This window comes from Leucopleurus acutus, assembly GCF_964270905.1.
Source record: "Leucopleurus acutus genome assembly, chromosome: X".
NCBI classification, from domain to species: Eukaryota; Metazoa; Chordata; class Mammalia; order Artiodactyla; family Delphinidae; genus Leucopleurus; species Leucopleurus acutus.
Window position 1 is genome coordinate 14,828,520 of NC_139148.1, and position 21,656 is coordinate 14,850,175.

At 40.0% G+C, this 21,656-nt stretch overlaps 1 protein-coding gene and 1 pseudogene across 2 annotated transcripts in view; both read left to right on the forward strand.

Moving 5' to 3' along the window:
* Window positions 1–21,656, forward strand: part of CDKL5 (cyclin dependent kinase like 5) — a gene marked incomplete at its 3' end in the record, with an annotated part of 182,957 nt that overhangs the window by 73,957 nt on the left and 87,344 nt on the right. The window lies entirely within an intron of this gene.
* Window positions 4,645–5,726, forward strand: LOC309977974 (gap junction alpha-1 protein-like; annotated as a pseudogene). Its single transcript has one exon. The product of its transcript is annotated as a gap junction alpha-1 protein-like (transcript).

Here is a 21,656-nt window from a genome sequence, read left to right on the forward strand (position 1 = left end):
CGGAGCACAGGCTCCGGACGCGCAGGCTCAGCGGCCATGGCTCACGGGCCCAGCCGCTCCGCGGCATGTGGGATCTTCCCGGACCGGGGCACGAACCCGTGTTCCCTGTATCAGCAGGCGGACTCTCAACCACTGCGCCACCAGGGAAGCCCTGTTATGGTGTTTTTGAGTTTTAGCATTTCCTTTTAATTCTTCCTTAGAGTTGTATATACTTACATTACCTGTCTGTTCTTGCATGTTGTCTACCTTTTCCATTAGAGTGCTTACCATAGTAATCATAGTTGTTTTAAATTCCCTGTCTGAAATTATCACTGGTAATCCCCAAACCTGTGCCATATCTGAGTCTTGTTCTGATGCTTGCTTAATCTCCTCACACTCTGTTTTCCCTTGCCTTTTAGCATACTTTTTAGTGTTTTTTAAAAGCCAGGTAGGATATATTGGATAATAGAAATGGAGGTAAATAGGCCTGTAGTATAAGGTTTCATGTTAATTTGGCTAGGAGCTAGGCTGTGTTTAATGTTTGTTGTAGGTGTAGATGGCAGAGGCTTCTGTTTCCTCTAGTGTCTTTATTTTTAAAATTTTCTCCCCCATTATCTTTGGGTTTCCCTAAGAAGTCCTTTTTAAGTAGAGTCTGTTTCTTGCAACTCTTTCCGTTGTAATCCACTGTTACTGGATTACTGTGGAACCTTGGTGATGTGGTGGTAGAGTGTGGGGAAGGGCAAGTGTTTTATAATCTTAGGACCAAGTCTTAGTCTTTTGGTGGGCCTGAGCCCTGGACTGCAACCTTCAGAAGTATTTCTTAGCCTTCCCCCAACCCCTGCTTCCTTTAGGTGAAACAAGTCTAGAGAAGTCTGTGTTGGCTAATTTCCCCTCTCCCAGGACAGTATAGAAGGCTCTGGTATATTTTCCCTTGGAGTGTTGGCCTTTGCTATGGAGAACCTTCTGGGTTTATTTCAAAACTGTTACTTTTTCCCATGGGTGTATTTCAAAATCGTCACTTTTCTCTTCCTCTTACCCAAAAGGGGAGGAGATTGTTCTTGTATCTTCACAGTCAGAACCTGGTGAGGTTCCTGGAGGTAAAGCCATGAAAGTATAGAGGCTCTCCTAAGATCGGGCCCCCAGGAGTTCTTACTCACAAGCCTTTGTCAAAATTACGATTTAAGTTTTCTTACTAGTGTATTAACTCCAGCATCTTCTGCTCCAGGTAAGCTGATCTTGGATGTGACTCTCTGTATTTGCCTGTTTCTCCAGATTTCAAGAGTTCAGTTTGCCCTGTGTCCTCAGTTCTCTGATAAGCCTAATAAAAGTTGCTGATTGGCAGTTTGTTCAGGTTTTTTTTTGTTGTAAGGACATGAGTGACAATATCCAAGCACCTTATATGTTGGAGCTGATCCTGAAATCTTATATTTATATTTTTAAATTGGAAATACCTTGTCCAGTTTAAAAATAATGTTCAACAAGAGGCTTTTAACTTGCCTATGAGCCATTTGCTTAGCTAGATCAGTTATTTTCATCCCTTTGAATCTCAAATCTGTATATTTTCAAAGTGCTTAGTAAGAACTTTTTCCAGGCAAAATATTTGAAAATGTTGAGAACTTTCATGTAGTTCTAGAAAATTGCTAATAACTTTATCCTAAAGTAACCAGAATTATCGACCCCCCCACCCCCACCCCTCGCACTGTTTTTTGTTTTATCAGGTACCTTTAACCATGCTAAAGTAGTTTCAGGGATTATTTTCTTTAACCTTCATTTGTTGTTATTTTACCCCACTTGTTTTTGAAGAAGTAACTCAATTTTTAAAGGCACTTTGAAATCTCTGGAGACTAAGCATTGGTTAAATTTGAAAAACTAATGAGAATAAATGCCCAACTCTTATGCTGCAAATGGTCTCTTTTCGATTAACCTTGATGAATGTATTAATCATAAACTATACATCTTGGTGATTTTAGCTTAATAGGATTACTTTCAGAATCTGTGTGATAGAGGACAGTTTGGCTAAAATGTGTTATTTAAGCAACTGAGAAAGCACTGTGTGTACTTTTAAGCCTTATAATTTGATTACTTGCTAAAAAATTGCATTTTGGGAGGCTTCAGTTCTTATCCTTGGAGAACAGTTGTAACCAACTTTGGGTAGTTGAGACATTGTAAATTGTATTAACCTTGCCCCCCCTTTTTAGGTTTCATTTTAAGTTTTATTTTTCTTACTGAATCTACTGTGAGGAACAGCCATTAAACCAAGAAACAAATAAGCTGTATGGTATTTAAGATTGCTTATTAGTAGGCAAATTCATATTATTTTTACTTTAAGAAATATTTTCCTCTTTTAATTTTCCTGATTGTTTAAAATGAATACCTTTGGGAATTAAATTTTTTAAAGTGGGAGAATTAAAATATAAATATTATGAATGTTATCTTAATATACTAAATAAGGTTTGTTTTAAAAATGATGAGTCAGTGCTGTATTGAGATAATTTGGTTGAAAATAATTATTTTTGCCATGTAATAATCAGTTAGCTGTGGTCCTCCGTTTTAAAGTAAGATCTGTTTGTCTGGCGTGCTCTGAATTAGAGGCAGAAACTTTTCCGTAGGCTTTTTGCTCAGAGACGTTTCTTATAAAGAAAGAGTGCTGTCAGGAGGAAATGGAGAAAGAATAGAAGGTCTTCAGTAGTGGCACAGCAGGTGTATGTTGTGCCCCATGTCAGGTTCCACCCACTCTCAACAGATTGGTGGATGGTATCAGAGTTGCTCCTCTTGAGATTTTTTTTTAAAAGCTCTTGAGAAGAAACCCACAAGAATGAACACAGTGTGTCAGCATTTTAGTCTTAACAAAAAAGCTTCCATGTGCTAACAATTCAACTGAAGATAATGGTCCACATTCAGTAAATAAGTATTTAAATTGAGGCCCCTGTTGGCAGAGACCTGACTTCAGTTCTCAGATAAGGAGAGAGTAGCAGCTCTTCTTTTTTAGTCCTGATCTTGCTACTACTCCCTGCTAACTGGAATGGCAGCTACCCTTGCAAAATGCCCCTTTATTCACCACAGCGTTCAGGACCACAGCACTAGTATAGATTGCATATTTCCCTCTCCAGAGACTCTCAGGATCAGACCCATGATTCTTTTCTTTTTTAAAAAAAAATTAATTTATTTTTTAAATTTTTATCTTTGGCTACATTGGGTCTTCATTGCTGTGCGCGGGCTTTCTCTGGTTGCAGAGATCGGGGGCTACTCTTCATTGCAGTGCGCGGGCTCTCGGCACATGGGCGTCGGTAGTTGTGACGCACGGGCTTAGTTGCTCTGCGGCATGTGGGATCTTCCCGAGCCAGGGCTCGAACCCCTGTCCCCTGCATTGGCAGGCAGATTCTTAACCACTGCGCCACCAGGGAAGCCCAGACCCATGATTCATGACATCCTCTTTTACTTTCTGTCACCACCGAAACTCACTGGCCGTCCATTAGCCCAGAACCCTTGTCTCTGTACTGATCTGTACATCCCTCTTTTACATCCTGGTTCCTCCCACAACCCTCCCACTGTCCCCTAGAGCTCCTGAACTGCCATTAATAATTTCTCCAATGGCCTCAATCTTGCCCCAGCCTCACAGTGTAATTTCAGTTTCTGCCTCTGGGATTCTCTGCTACTGCCAAGCAGATGCCTGAGGTAGCCCCCTCTGGCACCATTCTGCTGCCTCTGCCTACTACCTGGTAACCCTGCTGCCTGCTTTTGAGCTAGCTCCTTGAGTACAGTGAGTCCTTCCCTCTTCAGATTTTTGCCCATGCTGCTGCTTCACATGCAGCGGTTTTTCCAGTCTTTGCTTGGCTGACTCTATACATTCTAATCTGGGTTTCCTTGTGGTAATCTCTGTTGGTGCCTATTTGTTTCCTTCTTGGCACTTATTTAAATTTGCAATTGTATATTCACTTACTCACTTAGCCTTTTTCATTGATTCTAAGATATACATTTACCCCCACATTTCTGAAATTGGGGCACATCTTACCCTGGATACCTTGATTGCTTTCTGAATGGTAAATAAAATAATGGTTTATCTTACAATTAATTGTAATTAAAAAATCAATAAAATACTGTGCTTTTGATTATCTGTTCCGCTAGTTGATTGTGAGTTCCAAAGGAATCACAGTAGGAACCAGTGCCTAGTACAGTACCTGGCATCTAGTAGGCACTCCATAAATAATGCTTGGATGAATATCATTATCTATTTGGGAGATGATGGCCCTGAAAAGTCTGAAGATGAATCAGTCAGTATATGCATGTAAATTTTTAATTCAGTGTCTGTGTTTGAGTTTTTAATCTTTGGAGATTGCCTTATTCTGGAATTGAAGATATTTAAATGTGTCTATTTTGTTCCCCTATTTCTGTAAATTGTCCCATTATCAATATATGTACATCCTTATTTAAGAGTATTTACTTACCATGTATGAAAAATGAATCTACATAAGCTTTTATCAGGTATCAGCAATTGCCTTTCATTAGGGGGAAGAATGAGGAAGGTACCAAATAGTAGTAGACTTGTGAGCTTTAGACAGTTTTGAGTGCTTGAACTTGCTTTTTCATTTTACTTCGTCCTCTAAGGAGTGCAGTCACTTGGCGTGCCTACTTCACTTTTAAGGGAAAGAACAGCGAACAGGCAGCATGAGTGACTGGAGTGCCTTAGGCTAACTCCTCGACAGGGTTCAAGCTTACTCCACAGCTGGAGGGAAGGTATGGCTCTCAGTCCTTTTCATTTTCTGAATCCGGCTACTGGGTACAGCAGTTGAGTCAACCTGGGATGATGAGTAGTTTGCCTTTTGTTGTAACACTCGACAGCCTGGTTGTGAAAACGTCTGCTACGATAAGTCCTTCCCAATCTCTCACGTGTGCTTCTGGGTCCTTCAGATTGTATTTGCATCTGTCCCCACACTTCTGTACCTAGCACACGTGATCTGTGTAATGCGAAAGGATGAGAAGTTGAACAAGAAAGAGGAGCAACTCAAAGTTGCCCCAACCGATGGTGCTAGTGTGGAGGTGCACTTGGAGGAAATTGAAATCAAGAAGTTCAAGTATGGCATTGAAGAACATGGGAAGGTGAAAATGAGGAGGGGCTTGCTGTGAACCTATACCATCTGTTTCTTCTTCAAGACAGTCTTTGAGGTGGCTTTCCTGCTGAGCCAGTGGTACATCTATGGCTTCCGCCTGAATGCGGTTTACACTTGCAAGCGAGACCCCTGCCACGTCAGGTGGACTGCATCCTCTCTCGCCCCACAGAGAAAAGCATCTTCATCCTCTTCATGCCGCTGGTGTCCTTGGTGTCTCTTGCCTTGAATATCATAGAGCTTTTCTGTGTCTTTCTTGAGAGCATTAAAGACCATGTGAAGAATCCAGAGCATGAGCCTTACCACGATACATCTGGTCTGCCAAGCCCCTCCAATGGCTCCTTATCAACTGTTGCTCTCTCCACCATGTCCCTTCACAGGGACAAGCTGGTTCCTGGAGACAGAAACAGTTCTTCCTGCGACAGTTACAGCAAACAAGGAAGTGAGCAGAACCCTGCTAATTACAGCACATAGCCAGTTCGAATGGGACAGGCAGGAAGCACCGTTTCTAACTCACATACACAGCTTTTTGATTTCCCTGTTGACAAGCGGAATTCTAAAAAAAATCTAGCTACTAGACACTGGCCATTGCAGCCCAGCAGCAGTTCTGCAGAGCTAGCAGTCATGCCAGCAGCAGTGTAAATGACCTAGAAATCTACACACGTGGTTGAAAGCATTACAATTCTGCTCAATTGTTAAAGAAAAGGAAAGTGCAATAGACAGTATACTTTTGTTTCAGTGGAGGTGGTACTCAACAACCTCAGTGGTGAGGCTTAGCAGATACAAAGACGTTAGACTACCACGGTTCTTTTGAGGTGTCTGGGATAGAAGGATGGAGAGAGAGGGATTAACAGGGATACATGTTCATATTTAAAATGGTTGACTCAGCTTGCATTCTAAGTAAAAGTTGCACTAGGTGATGCATAAGTAAGGCCTTTTTCTCTCCCATATTCCCCTAGAATGGTTCAGTGTATGTGAAAGTGATAGATATTTGCCACGTATTGGTATAAACAGATGCAGTATAAACTCACAAACATAGATTTTAAAATAATGCTCACAGTGTTCAAATTTGAGCTTTTCTCGTGGACTTTTTGGTGTGGGTCAAAATGATGTTTGCATTACATAATTTCTACTGTGAAAATAAAGCACTGTTTTTTTCCTAACCCCCCCACCCCTAGTGTATCCTATTAGATACTGGTTCTATTCATTATAATTTTTTCTCTTTTGTAGAAAGATGTCACAAATGATTTCCTTTTTCTGAAATGTAATCATTGATGCTTGAATGATAGAATTTTAGTACTGTAAACAGAACTCATTAATGTGAGAAATTTAAAAGAAATGCTTAGAGCTGGACTACTAAGTGTTCTTACCTGAATTTTGCAGTAACTGACAGTTCTTGCCTTTATCCAATTTAATAAACCCTACTGAATAAACATTATTTCAGAACTTATATTCTTTTGAGTTTGACAGTCTGTCTTTTGGTGTGGCAAGCATTTTTGATATTTGTCCTAAGATTTTATTTGGAATGCAAGAGAGGTTGAAAGAGGTTTGACTATTATCCATGTAACTAATTTATTTGAAATATATACCAAAGAAATCTAACCATTTCTTCAAATGTCTTTTTTAAAGCTCATCACAGATGATTGGTGAAAATGCTGAGCTTAATACTTTATTCTTGCATGGCAGCTACATAAGCAGTTTTGTACAGTGAGAAATACTAATTTGTTTAACATTTCACATTGAACTACTGTCATGTTCAGCTTTATTGCATGCAATGTAGACCTAGCCCATCATATATTCTAGAGAGTGTTCTTTGTTCAATAAAGTTTTAAGAGAGCAATCTGCATCACTGCCTTCTCTGAGAGCTTCTGGCTGCACTGATCTTCCTAGTCTTTTGAATTCTTCACTGGTACATCTTTATCTAAGCAAAATACGTGAGAATAGATTTTTGGAGATGGAATTGTGGAGACTATGTTAGAGAAGGTTTTAGTATTAGCATTTTAAATTATATATAGCAGGATCACGGATATACTTACTACTTTCAGATGTGCAAAAAAATGTAGCTTCTTTGTTTTTCTTTTAACTGATCTACTCTTCATCAGAAGCTTCCTTCCACCCAACAGGGCACCCGGGGAAGGTGAAGCTGGGGACAGCATTAAGCCTGCCAATCCATCTGACTGCATCTTGCTCTGACAGTCTCATTTGGAAAACCCATTCTCTTGGTTTAGTCAAGAGTGTTTCACATTTCCTCCTCACAAACCTTTTCTTGAGGAAGAATCACTATTATTTTCTAATGGGGTGTGTGTTTCAGTGGAAGACTGCAAAACTCTTGAAACCTTGGAATTAGATTGGACACTGCCACCCTCACTTCCTGTTTCACATTAATTTTCACCTATTGCTTGCTTGATTTTCTTTAAATTTTTATCTTGAGATACAGATTCACATGCAATTATAAGAAATAATAGATTCCATATATCCTTCAACTCATTTCTCCCAATAGTAATATCTTACATAATTATAGCAGAATATCATAACCAGAAAACTGACATTGATATAATCCATGGACCTTACTCAGCTTTCACCAATTTTACGTGCACTTGTGTGTGTGTGTGTGTGTGTGTGTGTGTGTGTGTGTGTGTGTAGTTCTATCACTTGTGTAGATTCATGTGACCACCACAGTCAAGATATAGAACAGTTTCATCACCAGGATTCCTTATGCAATCTTTTTATAGCCACAGCTGCATCCCTCCCTTCCCCTCTATCTGTCCTCTGGCAACCACTGATCTGTTTATCTCTGTAATTTTGTCATTTCAAGAATGCTATTTAAATATAATGATATAGTATATAACCGTTTGAGATTGGCCTTTTTCACTCAGCTTAACTCCCTTGCGACCCATCCAAGTTTTTGTGTGGACCAATAGTTTGTTCCTTTTTATTGCTGAGTAGTATTCCACAGAGTGGCGGTGTCACGGTTTATTCACCTATTGAAGGACCTTCAGGTTGTTTCTAGTTTTTGGCTATTACAAATAAAACTGCTTTGAACATTCATGTACAGGTTTCTTTGTGAATGTGTTTTCATTTCCCTGGAATAAATGCCCAAGAGTGTAATTGCTGAGTTGTATGCTAAATGAGCATATAGTTTTGTAAGAAACTAGCATACTCTTTTTCCAGAGTGGTTTCTATTCCCATCAGCAATGTATGACTGGTCTCGTTTCTCCATGTGCTCACCAGCATTTGGTATTATCACTATTTTTTATTTTAGCCATTCTGATAGGTATGTAGGTGATCTCATGGTAGTTTAAATTTGCATTTCTGTAATGGCTAATAATGTTGAATATCTTTTCATGTGCTTATTTGGCATCTCTGTATCCTCTTCAGTGAAATATCTTTTTGTGTCTTTTGTCCATTTTCTAGTTGAATGTTTGTTTTATTACTGTTCAGTTTAAGGAGTTTTTAAAATATATATATTCTGGATTAAAATCCTTTGTTGGATATGTTTGAAAATATTTTCTTCAGCTTGTAGCTTGTCTTTTCATTGCTTATTAATAGAGTCTTTCACAGAGCAGAATATTTTAATTTTGATGAGGTGATTTAACAGTTTTTTTCCTTGTATGTATTGTATTTTTGGTGGTAAGTCTAAGAACTCTTTGTCTAGTCCTTTATCCTAAAGATTTTCTCCTTTGTTTGCTTCTAAAATTTTATAGATTTACATTTTGCATTTAAGTCCATGATCCATTTTGAGTTAATTTTTGTATAAGTTGTTTGAGAGATGTAGGTTGAGGCTTTTTGTTTTTTGGCTTGTGGATGACCAGTTGCTATAGCACCACTTGTTGAAAAGTCTCTCCTTCCTCCATTGAATTTCTTTTGCAGGCAAAAATCAGTTGAGCATAATCGCGTGGCTTTATTTCTGGGTTCTCTGAGGTGTCCCATTGATCGATGTGTTTATCCTTCTGCCAGTATCATGGTGTCTTGACTACTGATATGTAGCTCTGTAGCAAGCCTCAACATCAGATATAGTGATTCCTCCCACCTTATTCTGCTTTTTCGAAATTTCTTTAGCTATTCCAGGTCATATGCCTTTCAATTTCTGTTTTACAATAATCTTTCCTATATCTACAAAACACTTGCTGGGATTTTGATAGGAATTACTTTAAATTTATACATCATTTTGGGGAGAATTGGCATCTTGTTGAGTCTTCTGATACATGAGTACAGTATGTTTCTCAATTTATTTAGGTTCTCTTCAATTTTTTTCATTAACATTTTATAATTTTCAGGATACAGATCCTATAGCTATTTTTTTAGGTTTATATTTCATTTCCTTGGAGCAATTGTAAATGGTATTTTGCTTCTAATTTCTGTCTCCACATTTTTATAGTTTGTATATAGAAATGTGATTGATTTTTGTGTGTTTATCTTGTATCCTACAATCTTGCTAAACTCACTAGTTCTAGGAGTTTTTTGGTGGATTCCTTGGGATTCTATATGTAGACAATCATGTCATCTGCAAATTGTGTCCATTTTATTCCTTTGTTTACAATGTGTTTGCTTTTTATTTCTTTTTCTTCGCTTATTACTCTGATAAGAACTTACAATACTGTGTTAAGTAACAATGATTAGAGCAGACTTTCTTGTCTTGTTTGCAATCTTAGGGAAAAAGCATTGTCTTTCACCATTAAATATGATGTTAGCCGTAGGGTTTTGTGGATGATGTTTATCAAGTTTAGGAAATTACCTTCCATTCTTAGCTTGCCAGAGAGTTTCTTTTTTTTTTTTTAATCACGAATGGGTGTTGGATTTTGTCAGATTCTTCTGTTGCATGATTTTCCTTCTTTACCATGTTGATATGGTTTTCAAATATTGAATCAGCCTTGCATATCTGGAATAAATCCAACTTGGTCATGGTGCATACTTCTTTTTATATATCGCTGGATTTGATTTGCTAATATTTTGAGGATTTTTGTGCCTGAGTTCATGAGCGATATCAGTCTGTAGTTTCCATTTTTTGTGCTGTCTGACAGGGTTTGGGTATCCACATAGTAGTAGCCTCATAAAATGAGCTAAGAAGTGTTTCTTCCTCTTCTAATTTCTGGAAGAGATTATGTAAAATTGATGCTGATTCGTCTTTAAATGTTTGGCAGAATTCTCCAGTGAACCCATCAGAGCCTGAAGAGTTCTTTTATTGGAAACTCTAAAATTACAAATTCACTGTATTTAATAATTTTCTGACTATTGTTTATTTCGTCTTGGTTAAGCTTTGGTAGCTTGTGGTTTTCAAGGAATTGGCCCATTTTTTTGTAAGTTGTCAAATTTATGAGTGTAAAATTTGTGGTATTTCTTTACTATCCTTTGAATGGCTACAGGATTGTAGGCATCTCCCCTATTTCATTCCTGATACTGATGATTTTTGTCTTCTCTCTTTTTAAAAATCTTTATCAGTCTTCGTAGAGGTTAATCAACTTTATCAATTTTTTTGTGGAAACAGATTTTGCTTCATTGATTTTTTTTCAGTCATTTTCCTCTTTGAAATTTCATTGCTTTCTGCTTTTATCTTTATTATTTCTTTCCATGTTGATTTGGGTTTATTTTCTTTTTCTAGTGTAGAGGTAAGAATTTAGATTATTGATTTGAGACCTTTCTTCTTTTCTAACATATGGATTTAGTGCTATAAATTTCTCTCTTAGTATTGCTTTAGCTGCATCCCACATATTTTGATATATTTTCATTAAGTGATATGAAATTAAAATTTCCTTTAGACTTCTCTGTATGATGGCTGCTTTGAAATCTTTATCGGATAATTCTGACATCTCTGTGTTAGCATCTCGATAGTCTTCTCTCATTCATGTTGAGGTTTTCCAGGTCGTTAGCATGACAAGTCATTTTCTATTGAAACCTGGACATTTTGGACATTATGTCGTTAGATTCGACCTTATTTAATCTTCTGTCTTATCTGGCCTCCTTTGACATTCCTCTGGCAGGGGAGGGGGCACCAGATGGGGATGGAAATTTGGTTTCCTCAGTTCGCCTCCATTGACACCCACTGGAGAGGGGCTCCTTGTGACTGGTGTGGTTGGGAGTTGGGCTCTCCACTAGGCGTCTGTTTGTAATAGGGGCTGGGTGGGCACACTGCCGAGAGCATGAGAGCACGTGGCCATTACCGCACAACTGTTAGCGCGTGAGCCTTAGCGTGGTGGTTAGAGGTCGAGCTCTGCCAATGGTTGGCCAGACAGTGGTCCTCGCGGTGGAGAGCGCGATGAGAGGCAGATGGCGGCTGTCAGGTGAGCTGGGGGCCCAGGGGACAGACTGTGGGCTGTGTCCCAAAGGGCTCCCGAGCCCTCGCCACGGCTGCCCACTGGCCAGGCCCAGGCCTTGAGGCGACAGCAAACCTGTCCCCCATCCCCGCCTCTTTGACCTAATGGCGGTGGCGGTCTCCATGGGTCACAGTCCATAGGACCCGCCCCCCCAGCCCCCTTTGGGCGGCCTGAGGAGCCTGAGGGCCGGCTGAGTCCTGGATGCCTGGCTCCCTCAGTGATGACGGATGGGTGGGCGCCGCCAGCTGAGAGCTGCCTCTTCAGCTGGGCCTGGGCACTGGTGGGAGGACCCAGACTGGGTGCTGGACGAATGCTCCCGCTCAGGGACCCCCTTTTCTTAGCCAGGGCCTGGACCTTGGAGGGCGAAAGTCGATCCTTGGAACCTTGCCCTTTCTTGTCAGAACAGGGAATAGCATTTGTTTAGGTGGAGGTTTACAGGAACGTCATGACCTGACCTCAAGAACAAAGGATCTGACACCAAGAAGTTTGCAACAACTAACCACACCCCTCCCTCACCTTTCTTATAAAAGGGCTTTGTTGAAAGCTTTTGGGGAGCTCAGGGTTTTTAAGGCATGAGCCACCCATCTCCTTGCATGGCCCCGCAATAAACCTTTCTCTGCTCCAAACGCTGACGTTTTGGTATCGTTTGGCCTCACTGCGCGTTGGGCGCACGGACTTGCATTTGGTAACATGTTGACCACCCTGGTTAGGAGGGGCGGGAGGGGCAGGTGTGCCTTGTTACTGCTCCCCACGTGACCTCCACTGACACTACCCTGGCAGGGGACTGGGTCTGCTTCCCACTCTGCCTTTGCTGGTGTGAATGGAGTCACAATTTTTACTGTTTCATCTGGCTGCAGTAGAGTGGTTATTGTCTAGAAGTTTTCCATCTTGCTAGGCTGCTCCTTTTCTGGTCTTTTAGTTCGAGAGAGAGCAGGCTTTGGTTGGGGCTATTTTTTGTCTGTGTCATGGGCATTTTGGGGTTGCTTGTTGAAGTAGTTTTATTAGAGGTGCTTTAAAATCCTTGTCAGATAATTCCAACATTTATTTCATCTTGGTGGATGTCTCTTTTCATTCAAGTTGTGACTTTCCAGGTCCTTGGTACAAGTGATTTTTTATTCTATCCTGGTCGATTTGTATATTATGAGACTCTGGATCCTTTTTGATTTTTTTTTGCTAAGCAGGCAGCCTCCCTGTTGTGGGATTGTGTGAGGGTCGGGTGGGGGGTGTATGTTCAGTTTCCTGCTTGGACCCCCTGATACCACCTCTGCAGAAGTGTTGCTCTTACTCCCACTGCCTCCTTGCAGATAGATGGGGCAGGTGTTCAGCTCCTCACTTGGCCCGGTTAATACCTTCCCAGAGAAAGTGGACCACTAATTCGCACTGCCTCTGCTCTGTCCTGCAGACACTACCCTCGCAGGGGTGCCAGCGTACTGTTGCCTGCTTCTGCCTAGGGGAAGATAGAAGATCAGCTCAGGGGCTGGACCCACCAACACCACAAGAGGGGAATGGAGCGCTGCCTGCTTCTGCCAGGCTGGGGATGGAAGATTAGGTCCCTGCTTCCTCGGGGGGGGGGGGGGGGGAGACAGTGTGTGTGTGTGTGTGTGTGTGTGTGTGTGTGTGTGTGTGTAAGAGTGTCTACCCGCTTAGCCCCACTGAAACCTCAGTGGGGTGGTGGTGCAGTTTTTCCATTCATGTTTGCCTGAGTAGGGTGAGTATTGCCAGAAAAATTTTCCATTGTTAGCTCATCCTTTTCTTGGTCTTTTAGCGGTGGGAACAGGCTTTTCTTGGCACTTTTTTATATTTGTCTCTTGTCGGTTCCAGGTCAGAGCCTTCTGTGGCACCCTGTTGGGCATACATGGGAGACAGTGAGGAATCCCAGGGAACTCACTGCCGTGGTGTTCCTCAGGTCCTGAAGTCTCTAGGCGCTCGTCCTCCTCCTTTCCACCCTTTCTTCCTATCTTTGTGTGTTATGTACAAGGGTTTTTAGATTTAAGAGGAAGGACCTGGGAGAAATGGGGCTACTCCATCTTTACCAAAAGTACAAGTTTTCGTGTGTGTGAAAATTCTGTAAACACCATTTATGTGATAATAAACATGAGTTCATTCTTCATATATACCACATATCAGACACTGTGATTGAAACTTAGTCCTTACCTTCAGAGATCTCACAGTTTTATGGAGTCAAAGTCCTGTGAAACAGATTTTAATTTGCCCCATGGCATTCAGGTAGAAACACAATTTTTTATTTTAGAAATAAAACTAAATCTAACTCCACACCACCTGGCTTGTTGGTATTACTGGCGCTCCTTTGCTTCCCATGGACTGATACAAGCCTCCTTTGTTTTATGACATACCAGGCAAATGGGGCAAGGGGCGTAGTCCTTAGTGTTTTGTTGTTACCATGGTTACCATTGCTTGTTACTCAGGTTACCATTAAACCTTTTGCCAGGAGCTGTGCTCCAGTGGGCATTGGTTCCCTGGCCCCAGCTCTCCAGGCTCTGGTGCTTAGCCATCAGTCTGGAGGGATGTCTTCAAGCACCCCCACTGTCCCAAGTCCTGGACACTCCTCTGCCTCCTGCGGAAGCTGCAGCCCGGTAATCCTCCCAGTCCAGGAGGAGTGTCAGCTTTCTTTGGCATTAGCGTATTGGATGGGAAGTTTGGCTTTACTGGGACTTTAGTGGACTTTATGTAGTAAGGACTGTTAGTTCTCTCCAGGGTCAGGAGAAGCCCCTCAGGGACAAATCCCATGCTCTTGGCTTTCCTCTGGAAACTTGCTTTAGTGATTTGGGAATGCCCCGCAGCAGAGCATTTTGAACTTGATGATGGTAATAACGGTAATAACATTTAGCTCATGTGCTGTTCTGAACATTTTCCTTGTATTCTCTCATTTAATCCTAATAGCAACCTCAGGAATAAGTGATATCATTAGAGCCAGTTTTCTGGTCTAATGCTCTGCTAATTGATGCTTTTCCATTAGACAAAAGAAATTGAGGCACCGAGAAGTTAACAAACTTGCCTAAAGTCTCTCAATTAGTAGATGGTAGAGCCAGGATTCAAATCCAGGCAGTGTGGCTCTGGATCTGAAGTGCTCACACTTCTTCTGGATGTGTGACATCCTTTGACTTTCAGTTTGCTGTATTATTATTTGTTTGAAATCAAGATTGTGTCTGAAAGAAGTGCTTCTGGGCTTCTGAAAATTATCACAGAATTAAATGTAATTAAACAGTGTTGCTAATTAGAAACACTTTTTGTTTTCTTTCATATGAAACCATATAGATAGATCTGGCAACAGGAGTATGAAAAATAACCTGTCCATATCTTATATTTTAAGCTGGAGTATATAGTCCTCTAATAATCAGATTTTTTTATTTGTTTCTGAAAGTAGGAAATAATGATTGTGTTAGAAATTTCTGCCTTTTTCTTTGGTTGTTTAGGGCTCAAGAGAAAATTTAACCAGATTATTTTTTATGATGTCTCTATTATTTATCACAGTTCTTTATACAGTTGTGACATTTTCTATTGCTTTAGGTGCCTTTTTGTTCAAATACAGGTAGTAGAATAACTAGAAGGATGTGATTCACAAGTCATTATATGAATATTATCCATGCCCTTAGATTTAAATTCTACTTTAGGGGCTTATTATAAAGTGGTTGTAATGTAGCCAAGTTTCTTTGTTCAGAAAAGATTTGTGCTGCCCTTTAAGTTGATTTTTCAGTGAAAATATGTAAATTTTTCCATTCATTTAAAACGTGGAATCAAGTTTCATTTACATATGTATTCTATGTACTTGATAGTATAATCTAACAGTTTGTTCTGTCCCTTATAAACACACAATGTTGAATATAAAATTTCTGCCATGTTTTGTTAGAGAATAATGTATAATTTCTCTTAAAGTCATCCATTAATTTGCGTTTTTTCATACCATTGGTTCTTAAATTTCTACAGGCACTTTCTCACTATGTGATTTATCTGAATAACTGCGTGATTTATCTGAAGCAGATATCTTTTTTAAATTTGTATTAATTTGTTATCCATGCCGTTTAAATACATTCTTTGTTGATATGTAAAGGTTCTTTGTTAGTTCTGGCTCAAGAGAAACCACAGGAGTGAGCTTTGAAACTTAAAATGTAATCCATTAAGCAGACATCTGTTAAAACACCTGCTATAGTGGATCCTGCTGGATGTTTGGAATAAAAAACAGGAAGGACATGATTAATGATTGTAGAGAACCCACATTCTGGAAGGGAAAGGCTCATGACAGCATAATGATTGGGATGTGGTCTCTGCCCTTGAGGAGTTCTTGGGCCAACAGAGAATGAAAATGTCACAAAACAGATCATTTCAAAACTCAGGGGATTGGTCCTTTTAACAAAAATAATATTTCAGTCTTTATTTTCTGTGATGTTTTTAGTTATGATAAAATTTACTTATCCCGTTTCTATGCCCTGTGTGTCCATTGCCTCATTTCTTCTTGGTCCCTGTAAGATCCTTAAGAAGTACTTAGAGCAATTGAACTGCTTAATTCACCCAGCCCACCCATTTGGAGGCCTTTCTGCTAGGTCTTAGGGGCGAGAGTTATGTGAAGTGTCTGTACTCTTGGATCTTAACTGTGGTCTGAGGTGGGCATTGAGGCAGGATTGCAAACCAGAGATTCCAGGGAAGTTGTGGTAAGAGCTTGGTAGGAGGTGTGGTTAGTGTGCTACCGACCGCAAGAGAGGAGCACACAAAACAAGCTGGGGGATCATGCAGTGCTTCCCGAAGGAGGGTTTTGAAGGAGGAAAAGAAGAATTAACTAGAAGTAGCAGGGTTGGCTTCCTATCATTTAAGTAGCAGCTAAAACGTCACTTCCTTGGGTACTCGCTTACCCAAATCAACACTCTATTGTTGACCTGTTTTGCTTTCTTTTATAGCAGTTACCGTTATCTTCTTGTCTGATACTTGTTCACTTATTATGTCTCTTCCCTCCAGAATGTAACTGCCATAAGAACAGGGACCCTCCCCTGATTTGTCTTGTTTCCTATGTATCCGCACTGCTAAGCACAGTGCCTGTCACCTAATAGGAGCTTGGGAGATGTTTGTTGATTGAACAAATGAATGAATGAAGAAAGGGTGAATGCTGGAGGCAGAGTGTGAGCAGATAAAAGCAAGTATGTGTGAAGGCTCAGTTGAGAAACTGTGAATAATTAGCTGTGACAGGAGCGGGGTGCTTTTCCTTAAAAGTTAGGAGATGAAGCATGGAATTAAAACTTTATACTGGACGTCTTGAACAGCTTCCAGGCTGCATGAAATGTAATATATGTTTCTTTTCCTGTATCCAGTGATTGACAAGCAGAGTATGTTTGAAATATCTGTTAGGTGCAAAACTGATGACCTGACTGAGGCCTTCGGAGAATGTTACTAGAAGAGGATTTCAACTAGAAAGCTTCCGTGATGATCTTGACATCAAGTAGCCAGACATACCAGAATTTCGTTAGGTTTACAGTGTTCTTTGGCTAATTCTCTTGAAACATTGCACTGCTTGAGATTTATATTCCATGGTTGTTTCAAAGGCACGGCCACTTTTGGAATTTTTCTCTCCCTCCTCCCCCTCCTTTTCTTTTTTGCTTTAGTGCTTAAGGTAGCATATATGAGGTCATCCAGCTTCTTTATGTGATGGTGGTAAACAGTTCCTCTTCCATGACTGTGTGAAAATATAGTACAGTTCACTTCAGCAGACCTTTATTGCATACCTATCACATGTAAGATAAAGTGCTGGCTACTTGGATATAAAGATAAGCCAGACTTTTAGCTCTTTCAAAAATATTACAGGTTGCTGATTTATGTTTGATACAAATCTCTTTCTATGGTAAGAGAAAGTGAATCTGGCATTTTCTAGTTTTCCCCACAATGCATCACATAACAAGTTTTCAATAAATTAACTAGATACTTTGAAAATAAGTTTTTTAAGAAAAGAGAAATTGTTACTACCTAAGTTGAATGTACTTTTCAGTTTTCTACATGGATTATGATTATGGCAAAAAGGTGTGACGTGTAACTTTTTTCAGATTTTGGTTGTACCATTCTGTTTCCTTGTCTGCCTGTATGTGAATAGATCTGTCAGAAAGCATGATCACAGGGTCCCTAGAGGTAATCCAGCTCAGTTATTTGAGTAGGGAGCTTCTCAGTTTCTCTTGTTATACCTACCAGCCTTTCACATCTTGGCAGTGTCGTAGTAATCCCGCACCTGAGGACCTTATGCCTTGCTACCCTAAAGATATTATACAGAACATAATTTCTGTTGCTTTTGGACTTTGGAGTTTCCTTAAGCATGTTTCTGTCCTAAAACCCTGGCATATTTTTCATGAATTGGAAAAAACTAAGCCTCGGTGATGTTGGGACTCAAGGTGGGTCACCCCAAAATATGCCACAATGGCATATTGATTATTTTGAATTGACGTTGCTTGAGAAACAGCTGATGCAAGAAGGAAACTCTGACCTACCTCTGTCCCCCTAAAAGCAGAAAATAAATCTCCCATGTGAAAGGTGCACTCACTGTATCCAGAGATAGAGGGACACCCTCATCATCAGAGATAGGAAATCTGGAGCCGAGAAGCCTGTATATATAAACCTTGTTACTTCTTTAATTTACTACCCCAAGCCCAAGCTCTTTTAAAATTCTTCACTAATTGAGCACCCAAAGCCCAAGTTTCTTTGTCCTGTCAATTCCTCACAAATTTATTGTTTCTTTGTCTAAAAAGTATAAAAGCAGCCTGCTTTGGCCACTTCTTAGGTCCTATTTCTAGGAGACCTTTGTGCGCATGAATTTCCCCCTCCCTGACAGTGTGTTAGCTTTCTTTACCAGGCTTTAGTCGTTTTCTTATTTTATAGGAAATTGTCAAATTAGGGCAAAGTATTTGCCCAAAATCAAGAATCATAGATTTTATGTTTTATATATACATATGCATAATTCATCAGTTTATTGATTAATAAAAGCAGAATAGAATCAGATATTCTTAAGCAATGATTTAATAACCATTTTAGCTATACTGTCTCTAACTTGAGCAGAAGGTATGAGTCTATACTCATGGGTCTGGTTTTTGCTAGGCTCCCAGGAAGCAGTGAGCAACTTGCCTTTATAGTAGCAATTATCATTGCTACTATAACAATCTGCTGTTAGCGTTCTGTACGTTGTTTACCCACCAATGTCTGCAAAACTTAGTATGCTGACTTCCAAGGTATCTATATAATTTACTGGGAAAATTGGCTGTGAGGAGGTTAGGCACAGTCAGTTCTTCTCTCAATCAAGGAATCTGTACCAAGCTGTCTCTATAACTAGTTCAACAGAAAATAGATGTTTGCCTTCATTTGGGCCATGTATTTTTATGTCGATCATCAGTCCATTTTAATTCTAAACCTTTGTTTATTCTTCTGTCATTATACCTGAATGTTTATATATTTAACAGATAATCTTTCTGGAATACCTGGTGATGTATCTTTGGTCAGTAAATTGGTTTTTGTCTCCTGATCTTTTCTTATCATGGTTCCATGTGAGAGACTTAGGGTGAATGCCTCTTCCTAGGGGAAGTTCCTTTGAGACTTAAAAGAGAAACAAAAGACAGCCCTTCCAGATACCAAAGGAATGTGGATAGAAGAGAAGAGTTAAGGCAGGCAAGTTTTGACATTCTCTTCCCCCACCCCTCCCACCACCTCAGGGGACTGAAATTCTGGGTTTAGGAGGACAGTAGGTTGAGGGTAAAGCCCAAAGAGAAGCACACTTATGCCCCATTCCCCTCTTGGAACTCAAGGAAGAAACTGCCTTGCAAGTTTGCCTCGTCACAGTGGAAGCAGTGACAGCAGAGTAAAATGTGGCATGATGTAGTTAGGCGGAGAGAGGATGCCTAGGCCTCCTTCAGCTTTTGAGTGTCTTCCAAGGAATCCCAAAGTTACTACACACCCCAGGTAGCTAGGTTGAGAGCCAGTGAACCTGTCAGTGGGGATGCTGTGTTGAGGGGCAAGCTGATAGCAACACTGTAGTTGTTGGTCAGGTAGCAGGTGTAAATGAGATTGCAGCATCTAGATGGCTTTACCAATTAAAACTGAGGAGCCAAACAACCAGGCCAGACCCCTTGGCTCTAAGCCAAGAGCACATACCTGAGCCCACAGCCTGCACGGGGTCCAGCATTAGCATCAGGTCAGTGTCTGGGGTCCAGGCCTATAAGGAACCTTGTCTTGGGGACCATAGAGCCCCAGGGGACAGCACAAGGGCCCGTGCATGTTTATCTATGAGCCCTTCCCTTACCACAGTGAAGTTACATAACCCCACCCACATCCATACACCCAGCTGCCATCTTGGTAGGAGCAGGGAGAAAATCTGAAGGGAGAAACTGAGCGTTTGCCAGAAAGAAACTATAAACAAACAAGGGCTGAGCTACTACAGAATGCAAGTTAAAGTCAAGGTCAGAGCTTGAAAAGCAAGGTTAAATCAGTTGTAGAAAATTAAAAAGCTACATTTTCTTGGCACATCTTAGATTTAGTCTTAGAGGATGTATTTCCATCATTTAAATTTTGTCCACTATTGAACACAGCTTAAATCCAATGATTGTCTGATTGAGGTTGTAGATTGCCTGCATTTGGCATGCCTAATTAATGCTATCTTTGTCTCAATTACTTGATCACTAGAAATGGAGTTTTCATTTTCTCATTATCTATTCATTGTTATAAAATGAAGGCAAAATGAAATAAAATTGTAACACAATTGCACAATAACTACAGTACGAACATGATGGTTAATATTACTAAACTGAAATGCTGTCTACCATGTACTCTTTGAAATTTCCATTCATTTGCTGACAATACCAAGTCTGAGTTTGGTGTAGACAAGGTGGTTTGAGAGCATCTGTATATAATGTCTGGAAGTGTGGGCTGTATGAAATTAAGTACACCTAGAATTTTGTATGATCTATAAATATGGAGCTAAATTGTTTTGAAAGTTCACCTATCTCTTTCTAGTGAAGAGAGTTGCTGTTTGCTTTGCTAGAGGGGGAAGTGAAAATTGTTCTTTGGGTGCCTCATCTTTTATCTTGATAACTACCTTTTATTTTTTGAACATTTCATTAACTACCTAATCTATCATAATAACTAGGGTAGTCAGTTTATATTAGTCTATAACTATGAGGTGAATTATTTTTAAATGATGCATTTAAAATCAACTCTATTCAAAAAAACTCTATTGAGGTATAATTTACATACAAAGAATGTACCTTCTTATATACAATAAGAGGTACCCATTTTAAGTGTACAATTCTGTATGAACTAGTTTCCTTAGTTCGTCATGGTTACATCCTTTGACATTGTCAGCCAATATCCTTTCAGGTTGATATTGATCCACTAACAGTTATACTGGGCCATATTAAAAGTACTTATAAAGGCTTTCTAGGTGTGTGAGTTTGTTTGCATTTATCAGCTAAATGGTCCTAGACTTTTATGTTTTTTATTCTTATATTTGTGGCACTCAGATGTCAGCCATCTAGGTGGCTCCAAGTCTCACAGCTTTACTGGGTACACTCACTTGTAATGTTCAAGTAAAAACAGTTCAGGACTTTACTGTGGAAATTCTAGTGGCTTCCTTAAGAGTGTGGCTTACATTTTCAAGAGAGCCTCTCCCTTTGATTTTCTCTTCCCACTAAACTCATGTTCTTATATCTCACCTCTAGAGGCTCCTCCCTTCTTTCTGTTCCGTATGGGCCCAAGCTTTACCCCTCTTCCTACATTTCCTGGAACTCCGCTAATACAAAATGACTGGAAGCATTTGTAGCACGTGTGCACTGAGGATTTGGGGACCATGTTACTATACAGCACTGTGAGTGATGTATTAGCTAGTTCCAGGTGTTTGACAATTTCCTTCACTGGGAGTATCCCATACCACACACATGTTAGATATTAGTAATTATGTGACATCTGTTTTCATATTACCTTTTGCCAGACTAGAGGAAATCTTTTAGTTTCATCACAGAATGGAATAGAGGTGATGGTGAAGGAGAGCAATCCTTGTTTCAGGTGGAGAAATGAATCAATAAATAATAATTTTTTAATTTAGTAAGGCTTCTCATATAACTTGATAAATACTGGCAACCTAGTAACTGCATTCATTTTACTGGCAACCTAGTAACTGCAAACACTTTATACCAATGCCATGGAAGAATTTTTAACAAAAAGAAAGCCATATTGGTTTTTTTTTGGTTTTTTTTTTTGCGGTACGCGGGGCTCTCACCGCTGTGGCCTC